General features: G+C 36.3%; 1 long non-coding RNA gene across 1 annotated transcript in view; it reads left to right on the plus strand.

Moving 5' to 3' along the window:
- Nucleotides 1–21,375, plus strand: part of LOC134668106 (uncharacterized) — a 518,821-nt gene that overhangs the window by 352,612 nt on the left and 144,834 nt on the right. The window lies entirely within an intron of this gene.

Here is a 21,375-nt window from a genome sequence, read left to right on the forward strand (position 1 = left end):
CTGATAAGAAAACGCAAACATAATCGAAGAGTTTGTATACTACATTGTAAAACACCGGTTGAGTAGAGAGTAAATTTTTTTTATATGACAAATGGTATTCGGTTTTTGAGTATCAAGGCATACCTAAATAAAGAACACTATTCAATAAATTTCAGCAAATCGCTTGAATACATCCCGAAAAACAATACCACAGATTATATAATAGTTCTTACGAACAGATACTTATCTCTCAAACAAAACGCAAATACCTACCGTTTTGATACCTACACAAAAATACAATGGAGTGACCTTCAATGCTCCGCTCCCCGCACCGCGCGCACCGGCACAACACTAGGGTTGCTGACGCTTAGAAATGATAAATAAATACCTACTTAAACAGCGGAGTGAAATAAAAGGAAAGCTAAATCTTAAATTATACCTAATATTCCAATTATGACGTGTTTGCGAAATAGTCATTTTAAAAGGTCATATGTCCCTGCAGTAAGCGCAGTGTTTACGCCGTTTTATAAACCGCGCAATAATCCCAGCAAGAATTAGTTTAATGTTACACATTAAAGAAAAATAATAGGAACCCCATGAATGAATACAGGTAATTAATTATAAGTTAACCAGAGCAAAAATGAGTAGGCACTTTCCGGTGTAAAGTTAACTTACTGTCGTTAAAATAAACATTTACCAAAATAAATTAAAAATTTGCTACCTATTTCAAATAGATAGATATCTAAAACTATACATTTGTCATACATAATAAACATTACATGTTTAATTAAAGAAAATCAATAGTAGGTAGGTACGTAGCTTGTAACTATCGTAAAAATTGACAGTGCGGCGGTGACGTGCGTACGTGAGCGCGTGTGGCAACCAACTGGCTTGCTTTTCTACCGTGAACGGGAGCAGATTCGTAGGTATAAATCCGAGCTCGCGCGGAGAGTTCCATAGGCCTGACAATACATTAAAGAAAAATAATAATAAAATCATAAGTCAAAAACTGTTACTAGTAGGATGTTGATACTCAGCAAAAATATCCTTCATTATAAGAGGTACTCACAAAAAAAATAATTTAATTTTTTTTTTATCGGGTTTAGGGAAAACTCAGTTAAAGGTCAGATGGAGGAGCGGATGATGGAATTGAATTGATTGGCAGAGCTAGACAAAGATAAGTCTGCAACGATTTTGATTTGGTCTAACTTTTAACTTTTTTCATATTATGAGAAAGCCACATAGTGCTTTCGGTGGGGGGTGTTTAGTATTAATCCTTAATACCTACTGCTATACTGATTTACTTGAGGTAGCGAGGCTACTGGCCGGCGACACACAAGCAATTGTCTAAAAAGTAAAACTAACGGTGTCAGTGTCACCAAAACATCGCGACAGAAAGGATATCTGAATTCGCAAAATATACCATAAAACAGTGCCTTGAAATAACGAGGAAGCCAGCAGCGAGCAATCCACCCGCCGAGGCCTCTGCCAGCTGCAGACCACAAAATCCCGGTAAGCCCTTCTACAATCTGGTAAAGCAGTATAGTGTAGCGAAGGAACTAACTTAAAAAACTACAGTCCACTGGCTTTACGCCACACGTACATACCGTAATGTAACAAATTATTTTCAATATTATGTTTTGTTTCTTCCAAATATCTATTAAATAATTAACTGATTGTTGTTGAAAACCTGTTCAAGGACGCCGAATTAATATCTACTATTCCACGTCCTTGAACAGGTTTAAAACATCAATCATTTTCTTTTTCTACCAGATATGGTTCAGTCAAATTAATTTCTTCTACCTTTCTTAGCTAAACTCTAGTTCTACCTAAATTAGCCAGACTCTAAAACCAGTACAGGCAGCAGCAGATATAGATAAGCAGAATAACATGTTCAAAATGATCGACACAGACCTTATTATCTTGACATTTCCGTGTCATCATTTTGATTACTAGGCCCCGTAGCTATTTCTGCTGCTGACTGTACAATCCAGTAAATTTTAGTGAAACTTTTATATTTTTATTCAGTCTAGCGTATGCTTTATGTTTATTTATTACTATCGACCCGCCCCGGCCTCGCGCGGGTTAACAAATCGCTTAATAATCCTATAAACTTTTGTATAGGATTTTGCTTTGTTCGTCATTCCCGCAGCTCGACTTTCGGCCTCGCCCAAAATTACTGGAGCATGCTTGGACATTCGAGATAAAGCTCCGGGCCTGACGACCCTCCGCGGGGTCGGCCTTCAGCCTCCTTCGGGCTCGCCTAACCTACTTGGAAATTTGAATTTGGCCTGTGTCCGCCGCCATTTTGGATTTTTCCAATTTTTTTTTTCACATAGTAATCTTGGGCCTCCAAGCTCGCCGCATGCCAAATCTCAGCCCTGTGTGAATTTTTTTAAATGCAGTTTGTTTTGTCTTGGGGCCCTCTATGACATTTGGTCGAGCACCCCCCACCCATCTCGCACCGTTTAAAAGTTGCCATACAAAATTAAAATGACCATTATTTCCGCCATCTTGGATTTTTTCCAAAAAATTTTTTTCATAGGAATTTAGGGGCCTCTATCTTCCGCCATGCCAAATCTCAGCGCGCTCGGACCAACTTGAAAAAAAAAATAAAAAAAGTCGGCCATTTTGAAAAAAAATAAATGTATTTTGTTTTGTCTTGGGGCCCTCTATGACATTTGGTCGAGCACCCCCCACCCATCTCGCACCGTAATATGAATACTTTTTGAGATATTGGGGAAATTAAAGATCTCTACTTTTCCCCCCTTTTTTTGCTTATAACTTTTGATATTTTGTGTGTGCTACTACACGCTTCGAATACATTTTTCTAGGCATTATGACGAATCTAATGAGGTATCACACGTATTTTTAGGAGTATTATCTCTATTTTTCACCGTGTTCAGTTTCTCGAACAAGACTAATACAACCAAGCACAAGATGAACTGCCTGTAGGCACTTGGAACTCTCTATTATATTTAATTCATGTCGACCGTGGTCAAATATTAAAATTAGTGATATGTATTTAGTTCTTAAATAATTGTATTGCGATATGCCTATTATGGTAATTTTTTCAATTAATTCAATTTGACATTTTATATTTATATAAATTTATGATTATGATGATGAATTTGCACGCTTGACGGGCCTGGCACGTTGCATGCGATCCAAAGCCGGGCGCCTTCGGCATCCTCATACTAAAAGCGTAACACTATACATATATTGTAACATCCCCATACTGTGTCAATCCAAATAAATAATTTCTGATTTTCAAAGGAGTCAAAGAGCACGAAGGAATATAATCATTTTGCAGATCGGACGTAGGTATATCAGTAAAGGTGAAATACTGTAAATATATCATACTTACATACTCACAATTATATTATCTAGGAATATAATATTATTTACCTACATTGAAATTGGTTGCTGACCTAGTGAAAATACTGAAATATTTTAACTGTTGATGTAGTAAAGCTAGGCGCTTTCAACCACCTCGTAAAGTATTAGATGCTTCTGTTATCAGAAAGTGTGTTTTTATAGCACTTAGTGACTTTTTCTTACGTTTCATATACTTTGTTTCCCATTGTTTGTAAATGGTAAAATCACGTGACCGCGCGGAACACACTGACACAGGTCCGTCCTCTACAAGCGCTGCCGCGCGACTGAAGAGGGCGTAAGTGCGTTCGCGAGTGATTGCGCTTGCGGATTTAGTAGGTATTGAAACATAGAAATTATTTTAATGATGTTACCGAGACAAAGTGATCCAAAACGTCTAGATTATCTTATTACCTATACATTTGTGTAAAAAAACAAGTCAAAAAAGTTTGTATTGTAGATATGGTTTGGATTTATTGTTAAAAAAAGGCGTAACTTTGGAATTTTTTTCTATCGAGCAAAGTTTATCTAATCATGTTTTTGAGATCCAAAACGTATCTGCCAGATCCTTAAGTATAAGATATATTTTTTTCACAATTTTAAAACATTGTTTCTTATATTTCTAATGGATTTAAAAAACTGGTTCGCTTAGCTCCTACGGAAAAAGCACGCCTTAATTAGTAAACTGAATCTAACAACGAATAAAGTCGCCTCAAACAGAGGACACCCATCTCTCTACTCTTTCTACCGATCATAGATCATCACATTGATTCAATTTCTCCGAACTGGGTAAAAGATGGGGCTCCTTAAGCGGGTCGTCCATTAAAGAGTGAAGTCCTGGCGTGACGGCCTCGCTCGTGCTCCCGACACGAGTCGGTAACCGCAACCAAGTCATTACTCTATGGCAGCGGTCGGCAACAAGCGGCCCGCGGGCCGCATGCGGCCCGTGAACCTTTCACTTGCGGCCCGCGAGCCTCCCTGGCTATTTTGTATGTAATTTGGATAAACGACAATGTCCGATAAAGTCATAAATATTAATAAAGTGCGGCCCGCGTCGACTTCGTTAACTACTATGTGGCCCTTGGCTGCTAAAAGGTTGCCGACCGCTGCTCTATGGTATTCGAGTTATTTTAACACGTTCCCTAATGTCCGGGTGCCCCTAACAAATGTGGGGTAGCTTTTATTCCACGAGTCCGTGCTTCCACTATTGGATCCACAACTTCAAAGTGAAAGCACACTTGCGGGCGCAGCATGGTCCCATTTTTATCGCCTGTCGCTATGCCCGTCACTTTCGCACTTACATACATACGTGTTAGAACGTGCCAGGCGTGGTGACAAGCGATAAAAATGCGACCGTGCTACCGCAGTTGGACGTGTGACTTTGTCATACCATTTTGTATGGGGACAATGAACGTGTTAATTTATTATTTCCTTACTGGTTGTAAGTAGTGCTGTACTCAGATTTGGTTGAACCGATTCAATCGGTGTCTATTCATCGTATTTTATCGCATCGCACCGCACGCTATTTAGTAGCTATTCACAGTTTTATCCGCCAGAAAAAAATAGTATTAAACATAGTACAGTTTATAAGCATACACTTTTGAACGCGACCTGTCGAGATATAAGTAGGTATATCTCTATTTGGAAAAGTATTATTAAATACTTTTGGCGCGTTGTACATTGTACAACTAGGAAAAATTAAATGTAGATATGTATAATACTTATAAAAAAGTTACTGAATAAAGTACGCTAATGGATAAAGTACCTTAGGTCCTGGAAGTATGCGGGCCGCATCGTGGGTTCTGGGGTCAGGAATTCGCTCCAATGATTTACAAACGGACCGTAAGATCGAACAATATGCCTTTAGTCATTGATTCCACTGTAGATATAAGTATTAACTTAAGTATATACTTACTAAGAATTTAGTAGGTAATGCAAAACAGTGTTCGTCAAAAACAAACAAACAAACACGATTAACAAAAACCGACCAAGTGCGAGTCGGACTCGCGTTCCAAGGGTTCCGTACATTACTCAATTTTTAACAATGTTTTTTTTAATATGTGAAACGTGATTGAATTGCCTTTAAAAAACCCGTAGGGGTCGGATCAAAAATTAAGTAATTAGTCCGACTCACGCTTGACTACATATTTCTAATAGATTAACTGTCATCTGTGGGTAAAGACCTATTTTATGTATTTTTTTTCAAAATTTTAGACTCGTTTATTTCGGAGATAAAGGGGGGGGGATTGCCATTGTTTGCCTATTTTCTTGAATTACTTCTAAACTGTTTAGCTTTTGTTTTGTTTTGTCTAAACCGAATTTCAACTTAATTGGTCCAGTAGTTTCGGAGAAAATAGGCTGTGACAGACGGGCAGACAGACGCACGAGTGATCCTATAAGGGTTCCGTTTTTTCCTTTTGAGGTACGGAACCCTAAAAAACGAATAAGTAAACATAAATACTTACATTAGGCAGTCAGGCTAACTAATACCTGCCCCCTGCGTAGACGTCCGTAAGGTGGATAAAATTAAATTGCTTTTTACAGAATACTAGCTCAGTTTCAGAAACGTTCCTTCAACTGATCCCTCACATACGGCGCGATTCGGGAAATGAATTAGAGATTAACTAGAAACGATATAGTAAAGATATGTGACGTCCCACGGGTAAAGGTACCTTATGGCGCTTGGCGCTTACGCTATCATTAACGCCGCTCCAATATTATTGGGGCGCTATGCGACGTAAGCGCCGGCCGCCATAAGGTACCTTTTTCAGTGGAACGTCACATATCTTTACTATTTCATATCTAGTGAGTCTCTAATTCATTTCCCGAATCGAGCCGATAATTCTAACGTTTTTAGTAAAATATATACCTAATTCATTTATTTAAAACTATATAACTTATTCAGATAAGATTCAGTGTATAGCTACCCCAGCCTATATATAAAATGTACCTACACGGATAATAATAAGAGTAATACGAGTATATTCCTCCCTCTTGGTATCAGTTTCGTCTAAAAAAGGGAAAACCGAAATAATGCGAAACATTCTTTGTAGTTTGAGCTCGGGGGAAAATATACGCGCCTTTGTAACGAGATAATACGTGTTCGTTGATCTCAGTAACATTACAAGCACTATTTATATTGTCTGCGAATAAAATAAACTGATATGGTTTATATATTTGTGTTTATGGTGAAAACTCTATCCCTATTATTATTAATACCAATAAGTACCAAGAACAGACAGAATTACTGCCGTATTCGAACTTCAAGATATTCACAAGAGACGACACGTACTAGACCATTCTAGATACGTTATAGTTTAGATATCAACTAGTTCTCTTTTGCAGCGCAATTCGGGCAACCAATGTCACTTTTACGTTAGAAAGCGTAAGATATCTATTAGTTGTGAATTGGATCTCTAAGTCATATCCTGTGGAAATCGTTCAAGAGTATCTCCAGAATCGCGCAAATGTCAAATTTTACAGATTAGATCTTAAACATATCGTTATCGTATCTTGGTGAAGTCTAAAAGATGTCTAATAGATGTTTCATAATCCGAATCGGGCCCTTACTTTCGAATTTATTATTATAAATCCGAAAGAAATTCTGTGTGTGTATCTGTGTGTGTTTGTCTATCTGATACCTCATCACGCTTAAACCGTTGAACCAATTTAGATGAAATTTAATATGTGAGGCCCGAAAAAGGACATGGAATAGTTTTAATCAATCATCATCATCATCCCACGCAGACAAACTCGCAGGCAGACGCTTTTAGGAGTAAGAACATAATTTGTCACTAAGTATTCTCTACGACATATTATTTAGCTATTAACACACTTAAGTAGTATTTTAGTAATAAAACAACGACATGTCATTTATCCAGATTTTGTTCACCTTCCTTGAAATTTTACTAGACGTAATATCAATAACTTGTCTATATTCTTTACAGGTATAAATCGTCTTAAAGTTATTAGTAAAAATACACCTTCAGACACTTTAATTTTAATTCTAAATTCAACATCAATAAAATTTTCCTGCACTTAAATATGGAATGCGTTCAACTTTCTTTTAAGCGCCCGGCAAAGCACTCAAAGTTTTCGAGATACTGTCGAAGTTGGTTATAAAGCCCTAATGTTTTTATTTACCAGCGTAGACACGACTTAAAAATATAAGACTTTCAAGACTGTGCGATATAATATTTTAGATGGTTGTAGATAATGTAGATAACGTACGTAGTTAGCTCGTGTTTTATAATAATAGGTATACCAGATACATAATATGTAACACTGAAAATTCAAACTTCTATGAAAATTTGACCTATAAATAAGTTAAATAACACTTGCACTGCGTGTGCTAAATCGTTTCACACTTATATTGGTCTAACTCTATATTTTATTTGGTATATTGTCATTTGTATTTTAAGGTTACTGATAATTTAAAATTATAAGTCGAGTGTTGTTGTGTATTTTAACTCGAGATTTTTTCGTGCCTTAATTTTATACGGTTTTCTTTGTGGGCTTAAAGGGGTCCACTGATTAACAGTCCGCCGGACGGTATCGGCCTGTCAGTTAGAACAAAATTTTGACAGTTCCGAACAACTGACAGGCCGATACCGTCCGGCGGACTGTTAATCAGTGGGCCCCTTAAGTTACAACAGGCTTCACTTACCTGTATTTTTATAGCATGTCTAGTTCTTGTATATGACTCTTTGCAAAAACTGTTCGCAAGATTGACTGCCTAATTACTACAGTTTTTTTCTTTTCCTAAAACTTTTAGTTTGGCCCCTCGTGCATCTTGGCATATAATGGTTTTTTTACCACACATAACAGAATATTTATTAAAAGATGTTGACGTAATCCCATTGCGTTTCTTTGTTTTTGTACGGAAACTGAAAATCGCTTGAAGCTTGCATTTAAACATTTTGTTAGTTTCATAGAATGTTAATCGTTTAGGTAAGTAATTCTCGGCTTTTCTGCTCTGATTTTAACCGTCGAGCAACGTTGATAACAATTGCATCTGTTTGTTTTGTAAAACGTATACTTATTTTCACTCTCGAAAAATGAACAAATAATTCATTATGTACAAAATGACTTTAAATACACGTGCGAGCGTGTATTTAACTACCTATAAATACACGTTCGCGGGAACGAATACTTCATATCAAATACGGTAAAACAACACGTGCAAAATATGTACCTCGACATTCTAATATAATATATCTCATGCTTAGGACACGTGCGGAAGTACGAAAGTAAGACGGAATTTTATATTAGGCCTGAAGGTGCGCGATAATAACATGAATGTCACATAAATCATAATAAATACCGGGTGTGGCCTGTAATACGAGCATAAAATTAAACTGTAGGCTGTACTCCTCATAATGACCAACATTTGTTCAGCAACTTTTAAAAATAACTCGTAGTTCGATTTTTAATACACTTTAAAATTTATTCTAAGACGCAATGTATTGCGAATTTTGTTATGTTTAAGGCGTGACAAGCAACGTCAATCACAATGATGTGGCGTGGCAATGTCGTCCATTGAAGATAATATTTATTTTGTATGAAATATAGGGAGTCTATATACTTCATAATTTTTTAAAGTTGTTTAACGAAAGTGTCACCGTTTGAGGAGTACAATCTATGTTTTAATTATTTGCTCATGTTACAGGCCACACCCGGTATATGCTCTCTTAGGTTATGGGCTTATGGGTAAACGAAGTGGCACACTCATTCAAGTTATTTATTACTGATTGTAGGATCGTAGAACTATTTACTAACGGTTTACATATTTTATGATATGTTGGAACCTATCTACGGTCTATACACGAATTCCGAGGATTGTAGGGGAGCCCCGCTTCTCTTGCCCTTACATTCCCTTATTCAGTGAGCGGTCAACACACAATCTCCCACACCTTAAGGGCCTACCGCGAAAATCGAAATTTCGCAATCTACCTTTCTATCACTTTCGCATATTCGAGCGATTGAGAGGCCGTAACGAAATGTAGAATTTAGATTTTTGCGGTAGACCCTCTCCCTGTTCTTGAAAATCCACAGAGCCCGTGTGCGGATTGGACGTTACTTAATATAGAGGTAGTAAATAGTTGATATGCTAATTTTTAGGGTTCCGTACCCAAAAGGTAAAACGGGACCCTATTACTAAGAATCTGCTGTCCGTCCGTCCGTCCGTCTGTCACCAGGCTGTATCTCACGAACCGTGATAGAAGACAGTTGAAATTTTCACAGATGATGTATTTCTGTTGTCGCTATAACAACAAATAGGTACTAAAAACAGAATAAAATAAAGATTTAAGTGGGGCTCCCATACAACAAACGTGATTTTTGACCGAAGTTAAGCAACGTCGGGCGGGGTCAGTACTTGGATGGGTGACCGTTTTTTTGGCCTTTTTTGCATTATGGTACGGAACCCTTAGTGCGCGAGTCCGACTCGCACTTGCCCGGTTATTTTATTCTGACTTTAGGAGAGTAAATATGTATGAAGGTGCTCAAATACACAAGCGTGAATGCTATGCACTCGATGCACAATAAATGATAGAGAAGCGCATATCGACCGGCAGCCTGGCCGCCATCCAACCAAAGTTTGATGCAGTTTTGTTATACTTATGTGATATCTATAGAGGAATAAGACAAGCATTTCATTGTACCATCAACTGTAAAAATATGGGTGCACAAATCATCTCAAAAATATGTCCCATGGCTCTTATGTCAGCAAATTAACAACTAGGGACATATTTTTGAATAAGTTGACTACACCCATATTTTTACAGTTGACTGTACCTCTAGTGGGAGTCGATAGCCTAAAATTGTGATAATAATATTAGGGATGTACCGACTAGTCGCCGACTAGTCGGGAAAGCCGACTATCCGGCCTCATTTGTAGTCGGCGATTAGTCGGCGACTAGTCGGCAAAAATGGCCGATTAGTCGGCACTTTATAAGTGACAGGAAAACAGGGCAAAAACAAATAAACAGCAAATATTTACCATAAGCTTTTCACCTATTTTACCCAAATTCCTATTAAGGGTGCTTACGAAAACATGTGTTCGAATGGTTGACCGCTTGGTCGCTTTCTTGTGCGATTGTCCGGTTGTCATATGAAATATAGTCTTAGGATTTTACCTACCTACCTCAAAAGATTGTACCTCAAAAGGAAAAAAAGGAACCCTTATGGATCACTCGTGCGTCTGTCTCTCTGTCTGTCTGTCTGTCTGTCTGTCTGTCTGTCTGTCTGTCTGTCTGTCTGTCTGTCTGTCTGTCTGTCTGTCTGTCCGTCTGTCACAGCCTATTTTCTTCGAAACTACTGGACCAATTAAGTTGAAATTTGGTACACATATGTAAGTTTGTGACCCAAAAGACGGACAAGTAACGTAAAGTAAGTAAACAGATGAATTTTAAGCATGGAGGCCACTTTTGGGAGGTAAAAGAGAAAATTAAAAAATAAAGATTTTCAAACTATATCGTGTTACATATTAAATGAAAGATCTCAATGTGAGAATCTCAAATATATTTTTTTTATAATTTTAGAATAAACAGTTTAGAAGTAATTCAAGAAAATTACCATTCCCCTCCCTTTATCTCCGAAACTACTGGGTCTAAAATTTTGAAAAAAGTATATAAAATAGGTCTGTATCTACAGGGTGATTCATGAGACGTGAGCAGGACTAATCCTGCACACTCAGTAACTGATCATTGATCGATCACCATCGTATTTAGGTGAAACAACCACACTTTTTCCTATTTTTTTAACTTTTTGGCGAGGGCAATTTTAATTCTCTACAATCATGGTCACCCTACAAGACCTAATTTAATAATTTTAATAAACATAAAACCTCTTTAACCGTAATGACAGCATTATGATTACGCAGAACATAAACTGTCAAACTTGAGTGAGATACGAGTTTTCAAAAGTAACCAGACCGTGATGACATTCAGTTTGACACAGAATATCGGTAGTTTAGTATTCTAATTGTAGGGTGACCATGCATGTCGTAAATAAATTAATAACTTTTTTTTTTCAACACGACTAGTAAATTAACGTTAACCTCACTAATACTGATACGAAACAGTTGCTTATAATTTACGAAATGCGCAGTGTTAGTCCTGCTCACGTCTCCTGAATCACCCTGTATAGATGACAGGAAAACCTATTAGAAATATGTAGTTAGTCAAGCGTGAGGCGGACTAATTACTTAGTTTTTGATCCGACCCCTACGTGTTTTTTAAAGGCAATTCACTCGCGTTTCACATATTAAATTAGTCTAATTTTAGCATACTCACAGTTTAAATTCGACTAAGTATGTTTTTATTTGAGTTTAAAAACATCCTATCATAAAATTTTGATGTCATAATCTGTTTAAGCAGTGGACGTCCTCTGGCTGATACGATGATGATGAATCTTTTTAATATTAAGAAAATAATCAATGTGTATTTTATTATTAGGTTCCTAAATTATTCAATTGGAGAGTTTCTCTTGGAAAAACTATTAGGTTTTTCTTTTCGCATTTGAGTTTATTCCATTTGTAGCTTTGATACAAATTGGATTGTTTAGGAAGCTTGTTTACCGAAATACAATACATCAACAACGATCTATAGGAAGCATAACAAAGAGTAGAGAATAAAGAACCTCATTTGGAGTATCGCTTCAAAAATATAGAGGTACCTATACGAAGCTCAATGACACACCGAACTGAACCAATATTTGGTCAAAAATCCGTAGGTACCTAAGCTACCAATGGATTATGGAATGTAAGTAGAAAAATTATAATTATAAAAGACATTTAAATGTGTACGTAAGTAGTTTCTAATATGGGTAGAAAAGGATTTATGACTAGGTATATGTATATCTCCGTATATATTTAATATCTGCAAGGAGAAAGTAGGTACCTATGTGCATGAAATCCAGGTTCTACAAGTTAATTTTATTAGGTATATCAATAGCATCTTGTATTTACATATCAAATGCGAATCGTATTTAACTACTAACTAGTCGCACTACACTATGTATTGGTGCTTGCTATAACAAGAATAATTTATCCATAAATACCTTAATGGTAGTTTATGGAGTCTTTCTGGATGACTGCAATTCGGTGGACTCAATAGGATGATTTCAAAAAGTGCTGGCCGCTGTCCCAGTAACCGTTGTACGTGATTCGCGTAGCGAGCGGTAGGTAATATTAATGTAGGTGTCTATTAGATACAGCCCAATTAATTATTTTCTATATCTTTACTAATATAGCCGAGGCCGAGGTCAGCGTATATTTTCTCTATACAAGCATTAAGCACATAAATATTATACCCAGAAGAAGCATAATGTTTGTTTATGGCTAATACGGGCCATTGCGATTCAGTGGGCAATGTGGGATGATCCCAACAAGCATTAGCCGGCGCGCTTGTACCAGTGCGACGTGCTCGGCGTGGCGAGCGGTAATGACGAGGACGTCCGTATATTATTCAGGCACGTAAAATATGAATGAAATCAGTGCGACGTCTCAGTGTAGAAACAACAGCCACCAAACTTACGAGACACGCTGTACGCGTTCTAAAGCCGGGCGCCTTCGGCGCCCTCATACTAAAAGAGTTGGGCTTAGCCCATCGTACGAAGCTCGCAGTGCGCGTTTCAAAGCCGGACCCCTTCGGCGCCCTCATATTAAAAGAGTCGGGCGTAGCCCGACGTACGGGGCACGCTGTACGCATTCTAAAGCCGGGCGCCGAAAGCGCCTTCATGCCAAAGGATGGCGCAGCCCGATATATGCGGCGCTCTGCACCTTATACCTTTGTAACAAGGCTAAAAATGTAAACATATCTTTCACGTCGACTGTACCTAGTTCTTATCGTTAACTTTTTAGAAACTATGATAGGTCTGTACTGAAATGATTCTTATTTCAATTTCTTGTTCTGAAAATGTCACGTCACCTTTATAATCTATAATAGTTTCAGAACCAAATATCTATAATAATATCTATAATATTTTCAGAACCAAAAATAAATCAGAATCGGGAGCCTTACTTGTACTTAATAAAACGTAGATTACCTGGTAGGTAGTAAGTACCTAGGTACTTAGGTAGTAGTCAAATATTATAACACTACGCATGCCCACGATGGCTAAAATGTAAATAGGGTACTCACCTATCCATTTGAATTTCCTCGTCCAATTTAAAGTTTCATAAAGATAAAAAAGAAAAATTTCGTATTTGATATATTTCTATAAACATGAAATGCATCCGTAGAGCGTTCTAGGTATTTGATATTTGTTCAACAGAAAGAGGAAGAAATTTTAAATGGACGCTCTTCGAACTTTCCATTAAAGACACCGATTTGTTTATTCAAAATGTTGAGAAGAAACAACAACCGCGAAGTTTTCATGTTAAATAAACTTATTAAACATTCCAGAACCCTGTTTATGTTTTAGCTTGTTTTTATTGTTCACGTTTCGTTGTATTTACGTACCTCGTTGTTTCTTCGCCAAGAAAAACCTATTAAAATGTCGGGAAATTAGTTAAAAAGTAGTTATTCTTTTAATTTTAGGGTTTGTATTTTACTTATTTAAATAATGCCTATATTGCGCGGCGCCTCAAAAATATGACCTATCATAGTGTTAAAATTTCTCTATGGAAGTACTGGGAGTGCCTATCATGCATTTCACAACAAGTCTTAACTCATTAACTAAGCTTAACATCCCAGCCGAATATACGTCGCAATCAAGTCACGTCGCAGTAATCTACTCGCTCGGGTACTAATTTATACGCCGACATGTTGCTAATTAATACAGCTACATTTGTGACACGCCTAATGATATAACTCCCCTGAAACAGATTCAAATTAATGAGATATACATACCTAAACATGATATCTGCAAGCCATTTCGAGAGTGCACAACGTAGGTGGGTGTAAGTAATTTACATAGGGTGAGGTTAAACATCCAAAAAACAAGATTCTAATACCTAATAGAAAAAAAAACCGGGCAAGTGCGAGTTGGACTCGCGCACGAAGGGTTCCGTACCATAATGCAAAAAAAAAACAAAAATAAGCAAAAAAAAAACGGTCACCCATCCAAGTACTGACCACTCCCGACGTTGCTTAACTTTGGTCAAAAATCGCGTATGTTGTATGGGAGCCCCGTATTTAAAGCTTTATTTTATTCTGTTTTTAGTATTTGTTATTTATAGCGGCAACAGAAATACATCATCTGTGAAAATTTCAACTGTCTAGCTATCACGGTTCGTGAGATACAGCCTGGTGACAGACGGACGGACGGACGGATGGACAGCGAAGTCTTAGTAATAGGGTCCCGTTTTACACTTTGGGTACGGAACCCTAAAAAGCTACAGGTACCTAGTTAGACATTGGTAACTTAACGACAATAATAGATTATTTTTTTGTGAATCTTCTATATTTGCCAAAATGATTAGGTAACATAATCTCAAGATGGGATAGGGAACGAAATGTTTCTTTAAAATTAAAATTATTAAATTTCAAGGGTTTTAAATTACAACCAACCGCTATGAGACTTAATTTGAAATCTCAAACAATTCCCTTGGTTACCTTTCTGTTTAATTTACAATCCAATTAAAATATTTTTTAGACCATAATTTCACCATCCTAACAATCAAATTACTTAGATAACGAAAGGATATTTGATTTCATTAAATTTGAGAGCTCTGCTCTTTCTAATTACGACAGGGAGTGAGCTCTTAAGACTCAGTTTAAATAACGATATCCTGGCCAAAACCTGTCAGTATTTAAGTAGATTCATAAAACCTTGGGTGTTGCCTATGAGCTTATCTCCAGTTAGTTGTAACTCCTTCCTTCCTCGCGTTATCCCGGCATCCACGGCTCACATAGGAGCCTGGGGTCCGCTTGACAACTAATTCCGTGATTTGACGTAGGACTAGTTTTTACCAGTTAGTTGTAACTATTTGTGATAATACGTGTGGGTATCTCAACATGTTCATCAGAGTTCATACATTACTGGTCTGCTTGGAAAGTATGCTGGATTAGGGTTAAGTAGCTACCTATGTAAGCTTTGAATAGGTTGCATCCTTTTATCTGGTATCGGCTGAATTGTTCCATTATAAGCGATCCTAGGAAATGAACCAAAAAAGATGCTCGGAACTCAGTGATTGGTTAAAAAGATTGACTAAAACGTTTGGTATATCTACATATCTGCCGGTATATTTATTGATAAAGCGAAAACTAAACTAAGCTTGTTATAAGTCCACCACTCAGACGTGACCTCTGACTACCTTAGTAGACATCATAATTAGCAAAAATCAAACAAAAAGAAAAAGTCATACACAATTAGGTACCTACGTTAAGTGTCGTTTGCAAGGTTTAATGTAAGTTAAAATTTCAATCGTCTAATTTATATTTTAACGTTCAAAATTTCTGAATCTATAGATAAACATATTTTTACAACTGCAAATTTCCTCTGCGTACTTCCTTCCAATGATTCATGATTAATGATTGAGTTCCTGGCCGCTATTATCCGCAGTGGAAAAAGAAATTCCCAACAACACTTGATCTAACGCAAAAATAAACAGCGATAGTTATTTGCCTGGCTGACCAGCTTGGGAAATATGTTTGCTCTGGGCCTCCCTCGGGGCCATTAATTGAATCAAGTGGAAGAACTTGCTTGTTTGCGGATATGGAGCCAATAGTCGAAGTTGAACTTGTTAAAGTATATGCTAATAATGCAAATAGGTATACTATATACTTTCTCCGCTTTTCTAAGATCAAGCGCCCCATAGTAAATCTATGGCGAACTTGATCTTAGAAATCGGACAGGCGTGTGAAACCAACCCACTTAACCTGGAGTTTTTTTTAAATGTTAATATTATTAATCTAACCACCAATTATCATCGTTGAACTGTCCGTTAATCTATCCATTATTAAATTTGTGAACGCGTTTTTAAGATTATCGTCTTACTACATTGTTGACATAAATATGTATAGGTTTTCTGGCCTAATAATAGCCAAAAGACTGAAAACGTTGTTAGCTTAAAGGTTAGGTAGTCCTTGACGTGAACAAAATCAATATTAAATAATACGTTGCTACTAAATACGTACCTATCTACACTCTACAGGCACATACATAATGTGTGGATATCGACCCACAATTCAAGCCTTCGTTAAGTATTTGCTGCCTCTGTGGGCAAAGTATGTCTTTGTGTTCCCGGAATCTGTGCTGACTGTGCTATCTTTGCGTAAACCCCAACCGCAATAACAAAGAGGCAAATTTAGAGTTTAAAAATTTGATCCTGCTGAATTCGATTTGAAAATTTGATCCTGCTGAAATCGATTTGAAAATTTGATCCTGCTGAATACGATTTGAAAATTTGATCCTGCTGAATTCTATTTGAAAATTTGATCTTGCTGAATTCTATTTGAAAATTTGATCCTGCTGAATTCTATTTGAAAATTTGATCCTGCTAAATTCGATTTGAAAATTTGATCCTGCTGAATTAGATTCGATTCATCTTCTTCCGCGTAGCAACCGTTGTTTGTAGCGGGGTCTGGCCCATGAAACGGAAGCGTTAATACCGAAGGTCTGGCCTTCACCTAAAAAAGTTTATATGTACGCGACATTCAATTCGCGTTCGCGTTCGTACAAATCAGTTTTTCGGAAATAATGTAGGTACGATATCATTTGATATTTACCAGTCGCTTTTCCAGTCGCAGTCCCAATAAGACATAATTTACCCTCTGGGCTCAGATAATAGTTGCTTTCGTAAAAACTAGTACCTACGCTAATTCTTGGGATTATTTGCCAAGCGGACCCCATAATTCCGTTAACCGTGGAAAAAAGCCGGGACAACGCCAAAATGATAATAGGTGCTTATTGGTGCAAAAGGGATGCACTATGAATGCTATCATGTTAGTATAATATTTTTAGACTTGAATTCAACTTAGGGCCAACGTTTGTCTAACATGCTCATCAATATGTATTGTTTATATTATCTCGACAATATCCTGGCAAACTACTTGCCTTTGATTTGTGAGGAATATATTGATAGGACATGTATACTACATAATTTACTGACTATTAATTAACGTGACCTGTGTATTGCTTGACGTCACACTAATTTACAGGTTAAGCCATCTGTGAAATTCTGGAATTGGATATGATATGAATTAATATTTTCCATTTGATTAAAGCCAATGTATTTTATATAGGTACGATTAAAAACATCTACGTAGAGTGCTCCTGCAGGTAAATTAATGAAACAGGAAATTAATGAGATCAGGTATCATGATTTTATAATTATAATGCATACCTATTTATGCTAATGAAAAACTCCGACGGTGCTTCATTCATAATTAAATGATAACTGAAAAAAATATTTTTCGTTAACTTTAACCTATAGATGCCACTATTTTGAGAATCACTCAGGTAGGTACTTAATAATATTGCCACTCAGGTTTAGCAGGCTGCCGCACTTACTCTAGCACTACATCAAAGAGCAGTAACTCATTTTGAAATCTCTTTCAATTGTTAGAACATACCGTACGAGTAGGTACAAGGTATACAATTGAATGACATTTCAAAATGAGTTACTGCTCTTATAGGTACCTACCTACTTAGTGCGGCAGCAGGATTGTCGTCACTTTTGCCTTATAGAGGTGAATTTTTAGGGTTCCGTAGCCAAATGGCAAAAAACGGAACCCTTATGGATTCGTCATGTCTTTCCGTCTGTCTGTCTGTCCGTGTATGTCACAGCCACTTTTTTCCGAAACTATAAGAACTATACTGTTGAAACATGGTACGTAGATGTATTCTGTGAACCGCATTCGGGTAATTGCGCTAGAAATCACGGCTCTGCCAACACCAGCGACTAAATTACAGACTACTCGATCCCACGCAGGAAGTTTTTCACACAAAAATAGAAAAAAAACAATTAAAATTGGGGGTTCCCCATACTTAGAACTGAAACTAATTTTTTTTTATCAAACCCATACGTGTGGGGTATCTAGCTTCAAAAATGATATTGAGGTTTCTAATATCATTTTTTTCTAAACTGAATAGTTTGCGCGAGAGACACTTCCAAAGTGGTAAAATGTGTCCGTCCCCCCTGTAACTTCTAAAATACGAGTAAGAGAATTATATAAAACTAAAAAAAATATATGATGTACATTACCATGCAAACTTCCACCGAAAATTGGTTTGAACGAGATCTAGTAAGTAGTTTTTCTCAAACATGCAATGAAATATTGAGGTTATGTTCCTTATAATAGGCTGCGAAGTATGACGTTTCAGGTGCGGCTAGGACAAAAGGTATTTAATGGAATTTCATACAAATCTTGCAGGCCTAGGCCGGCAAAGTCCTCTTTTTTAATTTTCATTTCACAGATATTTGTGACACAGCATCGTGGCATTCATCCATAAAAAAAACTAGAGGCAGTATTGGCTTTATGGTTCGTAATGACACTGCCACTACGCCTATAAAAAAAAAACAAAAAACAATGTTTGCTATAATTAGCAGTTTTATTTGTTTAAAATCAACATGAACTTAATAAATAATACATTAAATATTAACAAAATTTTATAATTTTAAATTATAAATTTAACTACACAAATAAGAACATTTAAAATATTTCATCTAAACGTAAGCGGTAAAAAGGTCTACTCAAACACGCGTAGTTATTTTTTTTAAATTGTTATGGAGGTAAAGTTGAAAAATTTTCATTCTGTTTTATTGGATTTATGGTGCGTTGTTGATTTTTTTACTTTAATATGAGTTCCGACGAAATAATGAAATTAATTGTAATCGTAGATGTTGGAATTGGCAGCGTAAGCAGAATTGATTTTAAATAACTTGCTGCCTCTACCGCCAAGTCAAAGACGAAGTATGTATAAGGTTGCTTATGGCAATTTTATTATTTGAGAAACTAAGCAAAATAGCTTACAGTTTATTAGAAACAGTTTTGTGGCATATTTTAAATGAATGTAACTACAAATTCGTCAACAGTGTGGAAATTATACTTATTTACTCCATGCATAAAGCAACGATGTATGTGAAACATGATATCAACATGAAAGACTATGTAAACTTATGTGACGAAAATGACAGTCAGACGGATACAAGGCGAAAAAATCAAAGATACATGAAAATATACGGGTAGTAAAAATACACGACTCGTGTAAAACATACGCGTGATAATGATATAGGTACGTGTTGGTTATATTTTGGGTTGTTTACTTTTAGTTTTTTCTATAAATAAAACTTGGGTTTCGTGGATTTTTTATTTTATTTATTTCATTGCATGTTTGAGAAAAGCACTATACATACCTCGGCGGGAAATGGGGTTGCCCGCGCTCAGACCTATCCGGCCTCGCTTCGCTCGGCCGTCTATATGTCTTCGGCCGGCAACCCCTTTCGTCCCGGCCTCTGTAGTAATGTACTATTTTTTAATACGTCATAAATCGTAAACCGCAATTTTATTGCATATTATGTTACTTGCTGCTACGGAACCCTTTCTGGGCGAGTCCAACTCGCACTTGGTCGCTTTTTTATTATTATAGTGATTGCGTTTACCGCTTTTTTTTTTTAATTAGGAGCGGTTTCAGTTAGATCTCGCAGCATGATTACGGGCGCAGATTTCATATTAGCTATTATGTGCGAATTGATACCTCGGGCCCGAGGGAAATTTCACTTAGACATGAAAGAAATTTTTAATTTAATTCTTTTTGATGTTGTTCAGTGAGTTTATTAATAATTAAGCTTCCATTCTACAAATCTTTTTTACTCTTACGTTTTGTAAATATTGCCGTTTGACCCGATGTTATTTACCAAGAACCTAGTATTTTGAGTTCACAATCTACTAGTATTAGGCCGTAGTAGCCTAAGTATTCGTAAGTATTTATATAGGTACCTAATTAGAAATAATTAAAGATTTTTATGAATAAATTTGCCTTGTGGAAGATTTGAACCAACCGCGGTCGAAGACAAGAATTTGCAACATTTACTATTACGAAACCGTAATAATATTCTAGTTTAGGCACAAAATAAGTAATATGTAGTACTACTGTAGTTAAGGTACCTATTATCGCGCCTTAGAAAAATGTATCCATTGTACATTAATCTTGCACATTAAGCGTGTATTTTGAACTTACCCCGTTATAATACTTACTTATTGTATTGATTTATGACTTTTTAAGAATTTAAATTACTTTTATTATGTGGGTCCCTGCCATCTGATATATAAACACATTTTTACCTGTGAGTGCAATTTCATCCATTCAATATTCGTTCCCTTTTCTCTATTATAATATTTATAATCGCAAGATCTAGTATAACTAGATGATAATTTAGCTACACTATAGGTATACAGTGAAAGAAAAAATCAGGTAAATTTCTGACAGTCTTTAATGTTATTAAGTAGAAGCTAACAACATCATCAATCTTTAACATTGTATAATAATATAAGTCAGGAATGAAGGCACTCGGCGAGTTACACAAGGCCTAATCTCTAGTATACATCGGTGAGTTAATGCGAGGAAGCCTCAACATTATAATACGATAAAGCAAAGGTGTCTGCCTAAAATAATGCATTACCCTTTCATACGTCACAATCCCAGTCGGACAGAGTCGCCTCGAGTATGTTGTATGTAGCGAACATAATAAAGTATTGATACAATTTATAGTTCGTTTTTTTGCATTAGAAATAAGGTAAACAATCTTGATGTGTCTTTTAATTGAAAAACACATTTTAAAAATAAGTAAGGCAAATATGTAATAATTATGAATCTAATACGATCATTTATATTCTTCCGCTTTCATAAGTAATAGATTTTGATTTTTAATTATATAATATATCTATTAAAAGACTTGTCAAGATCGCTTATCTTCTTGCGAGTTCTTTCTAATGCTAAAAAACGAACTATAGTTGAAGTTTCGAACTAGCTACACAACTAAATACGCACATAAAGTTTCCACAATAGAAAATCGAATTTAAAATACCACAAATCCACCTAATTATACAATGAAGAATGATTCACACTCAAGAT

Source organism: Cydia fagiglandana, chromosome 1 (assembly GCF_963556715.1).
Source record: "Cydia fagiglandana chromosome 1, ilCydFagi1.1, whole genome shotgun sequence".
Classification (NCBI taxonomy): Eukaryota; Metazoa; Arthropoda; class Insecta; order Lepidoptera; family Tortricidae; genus Cydia; species Cydia fagiglandana.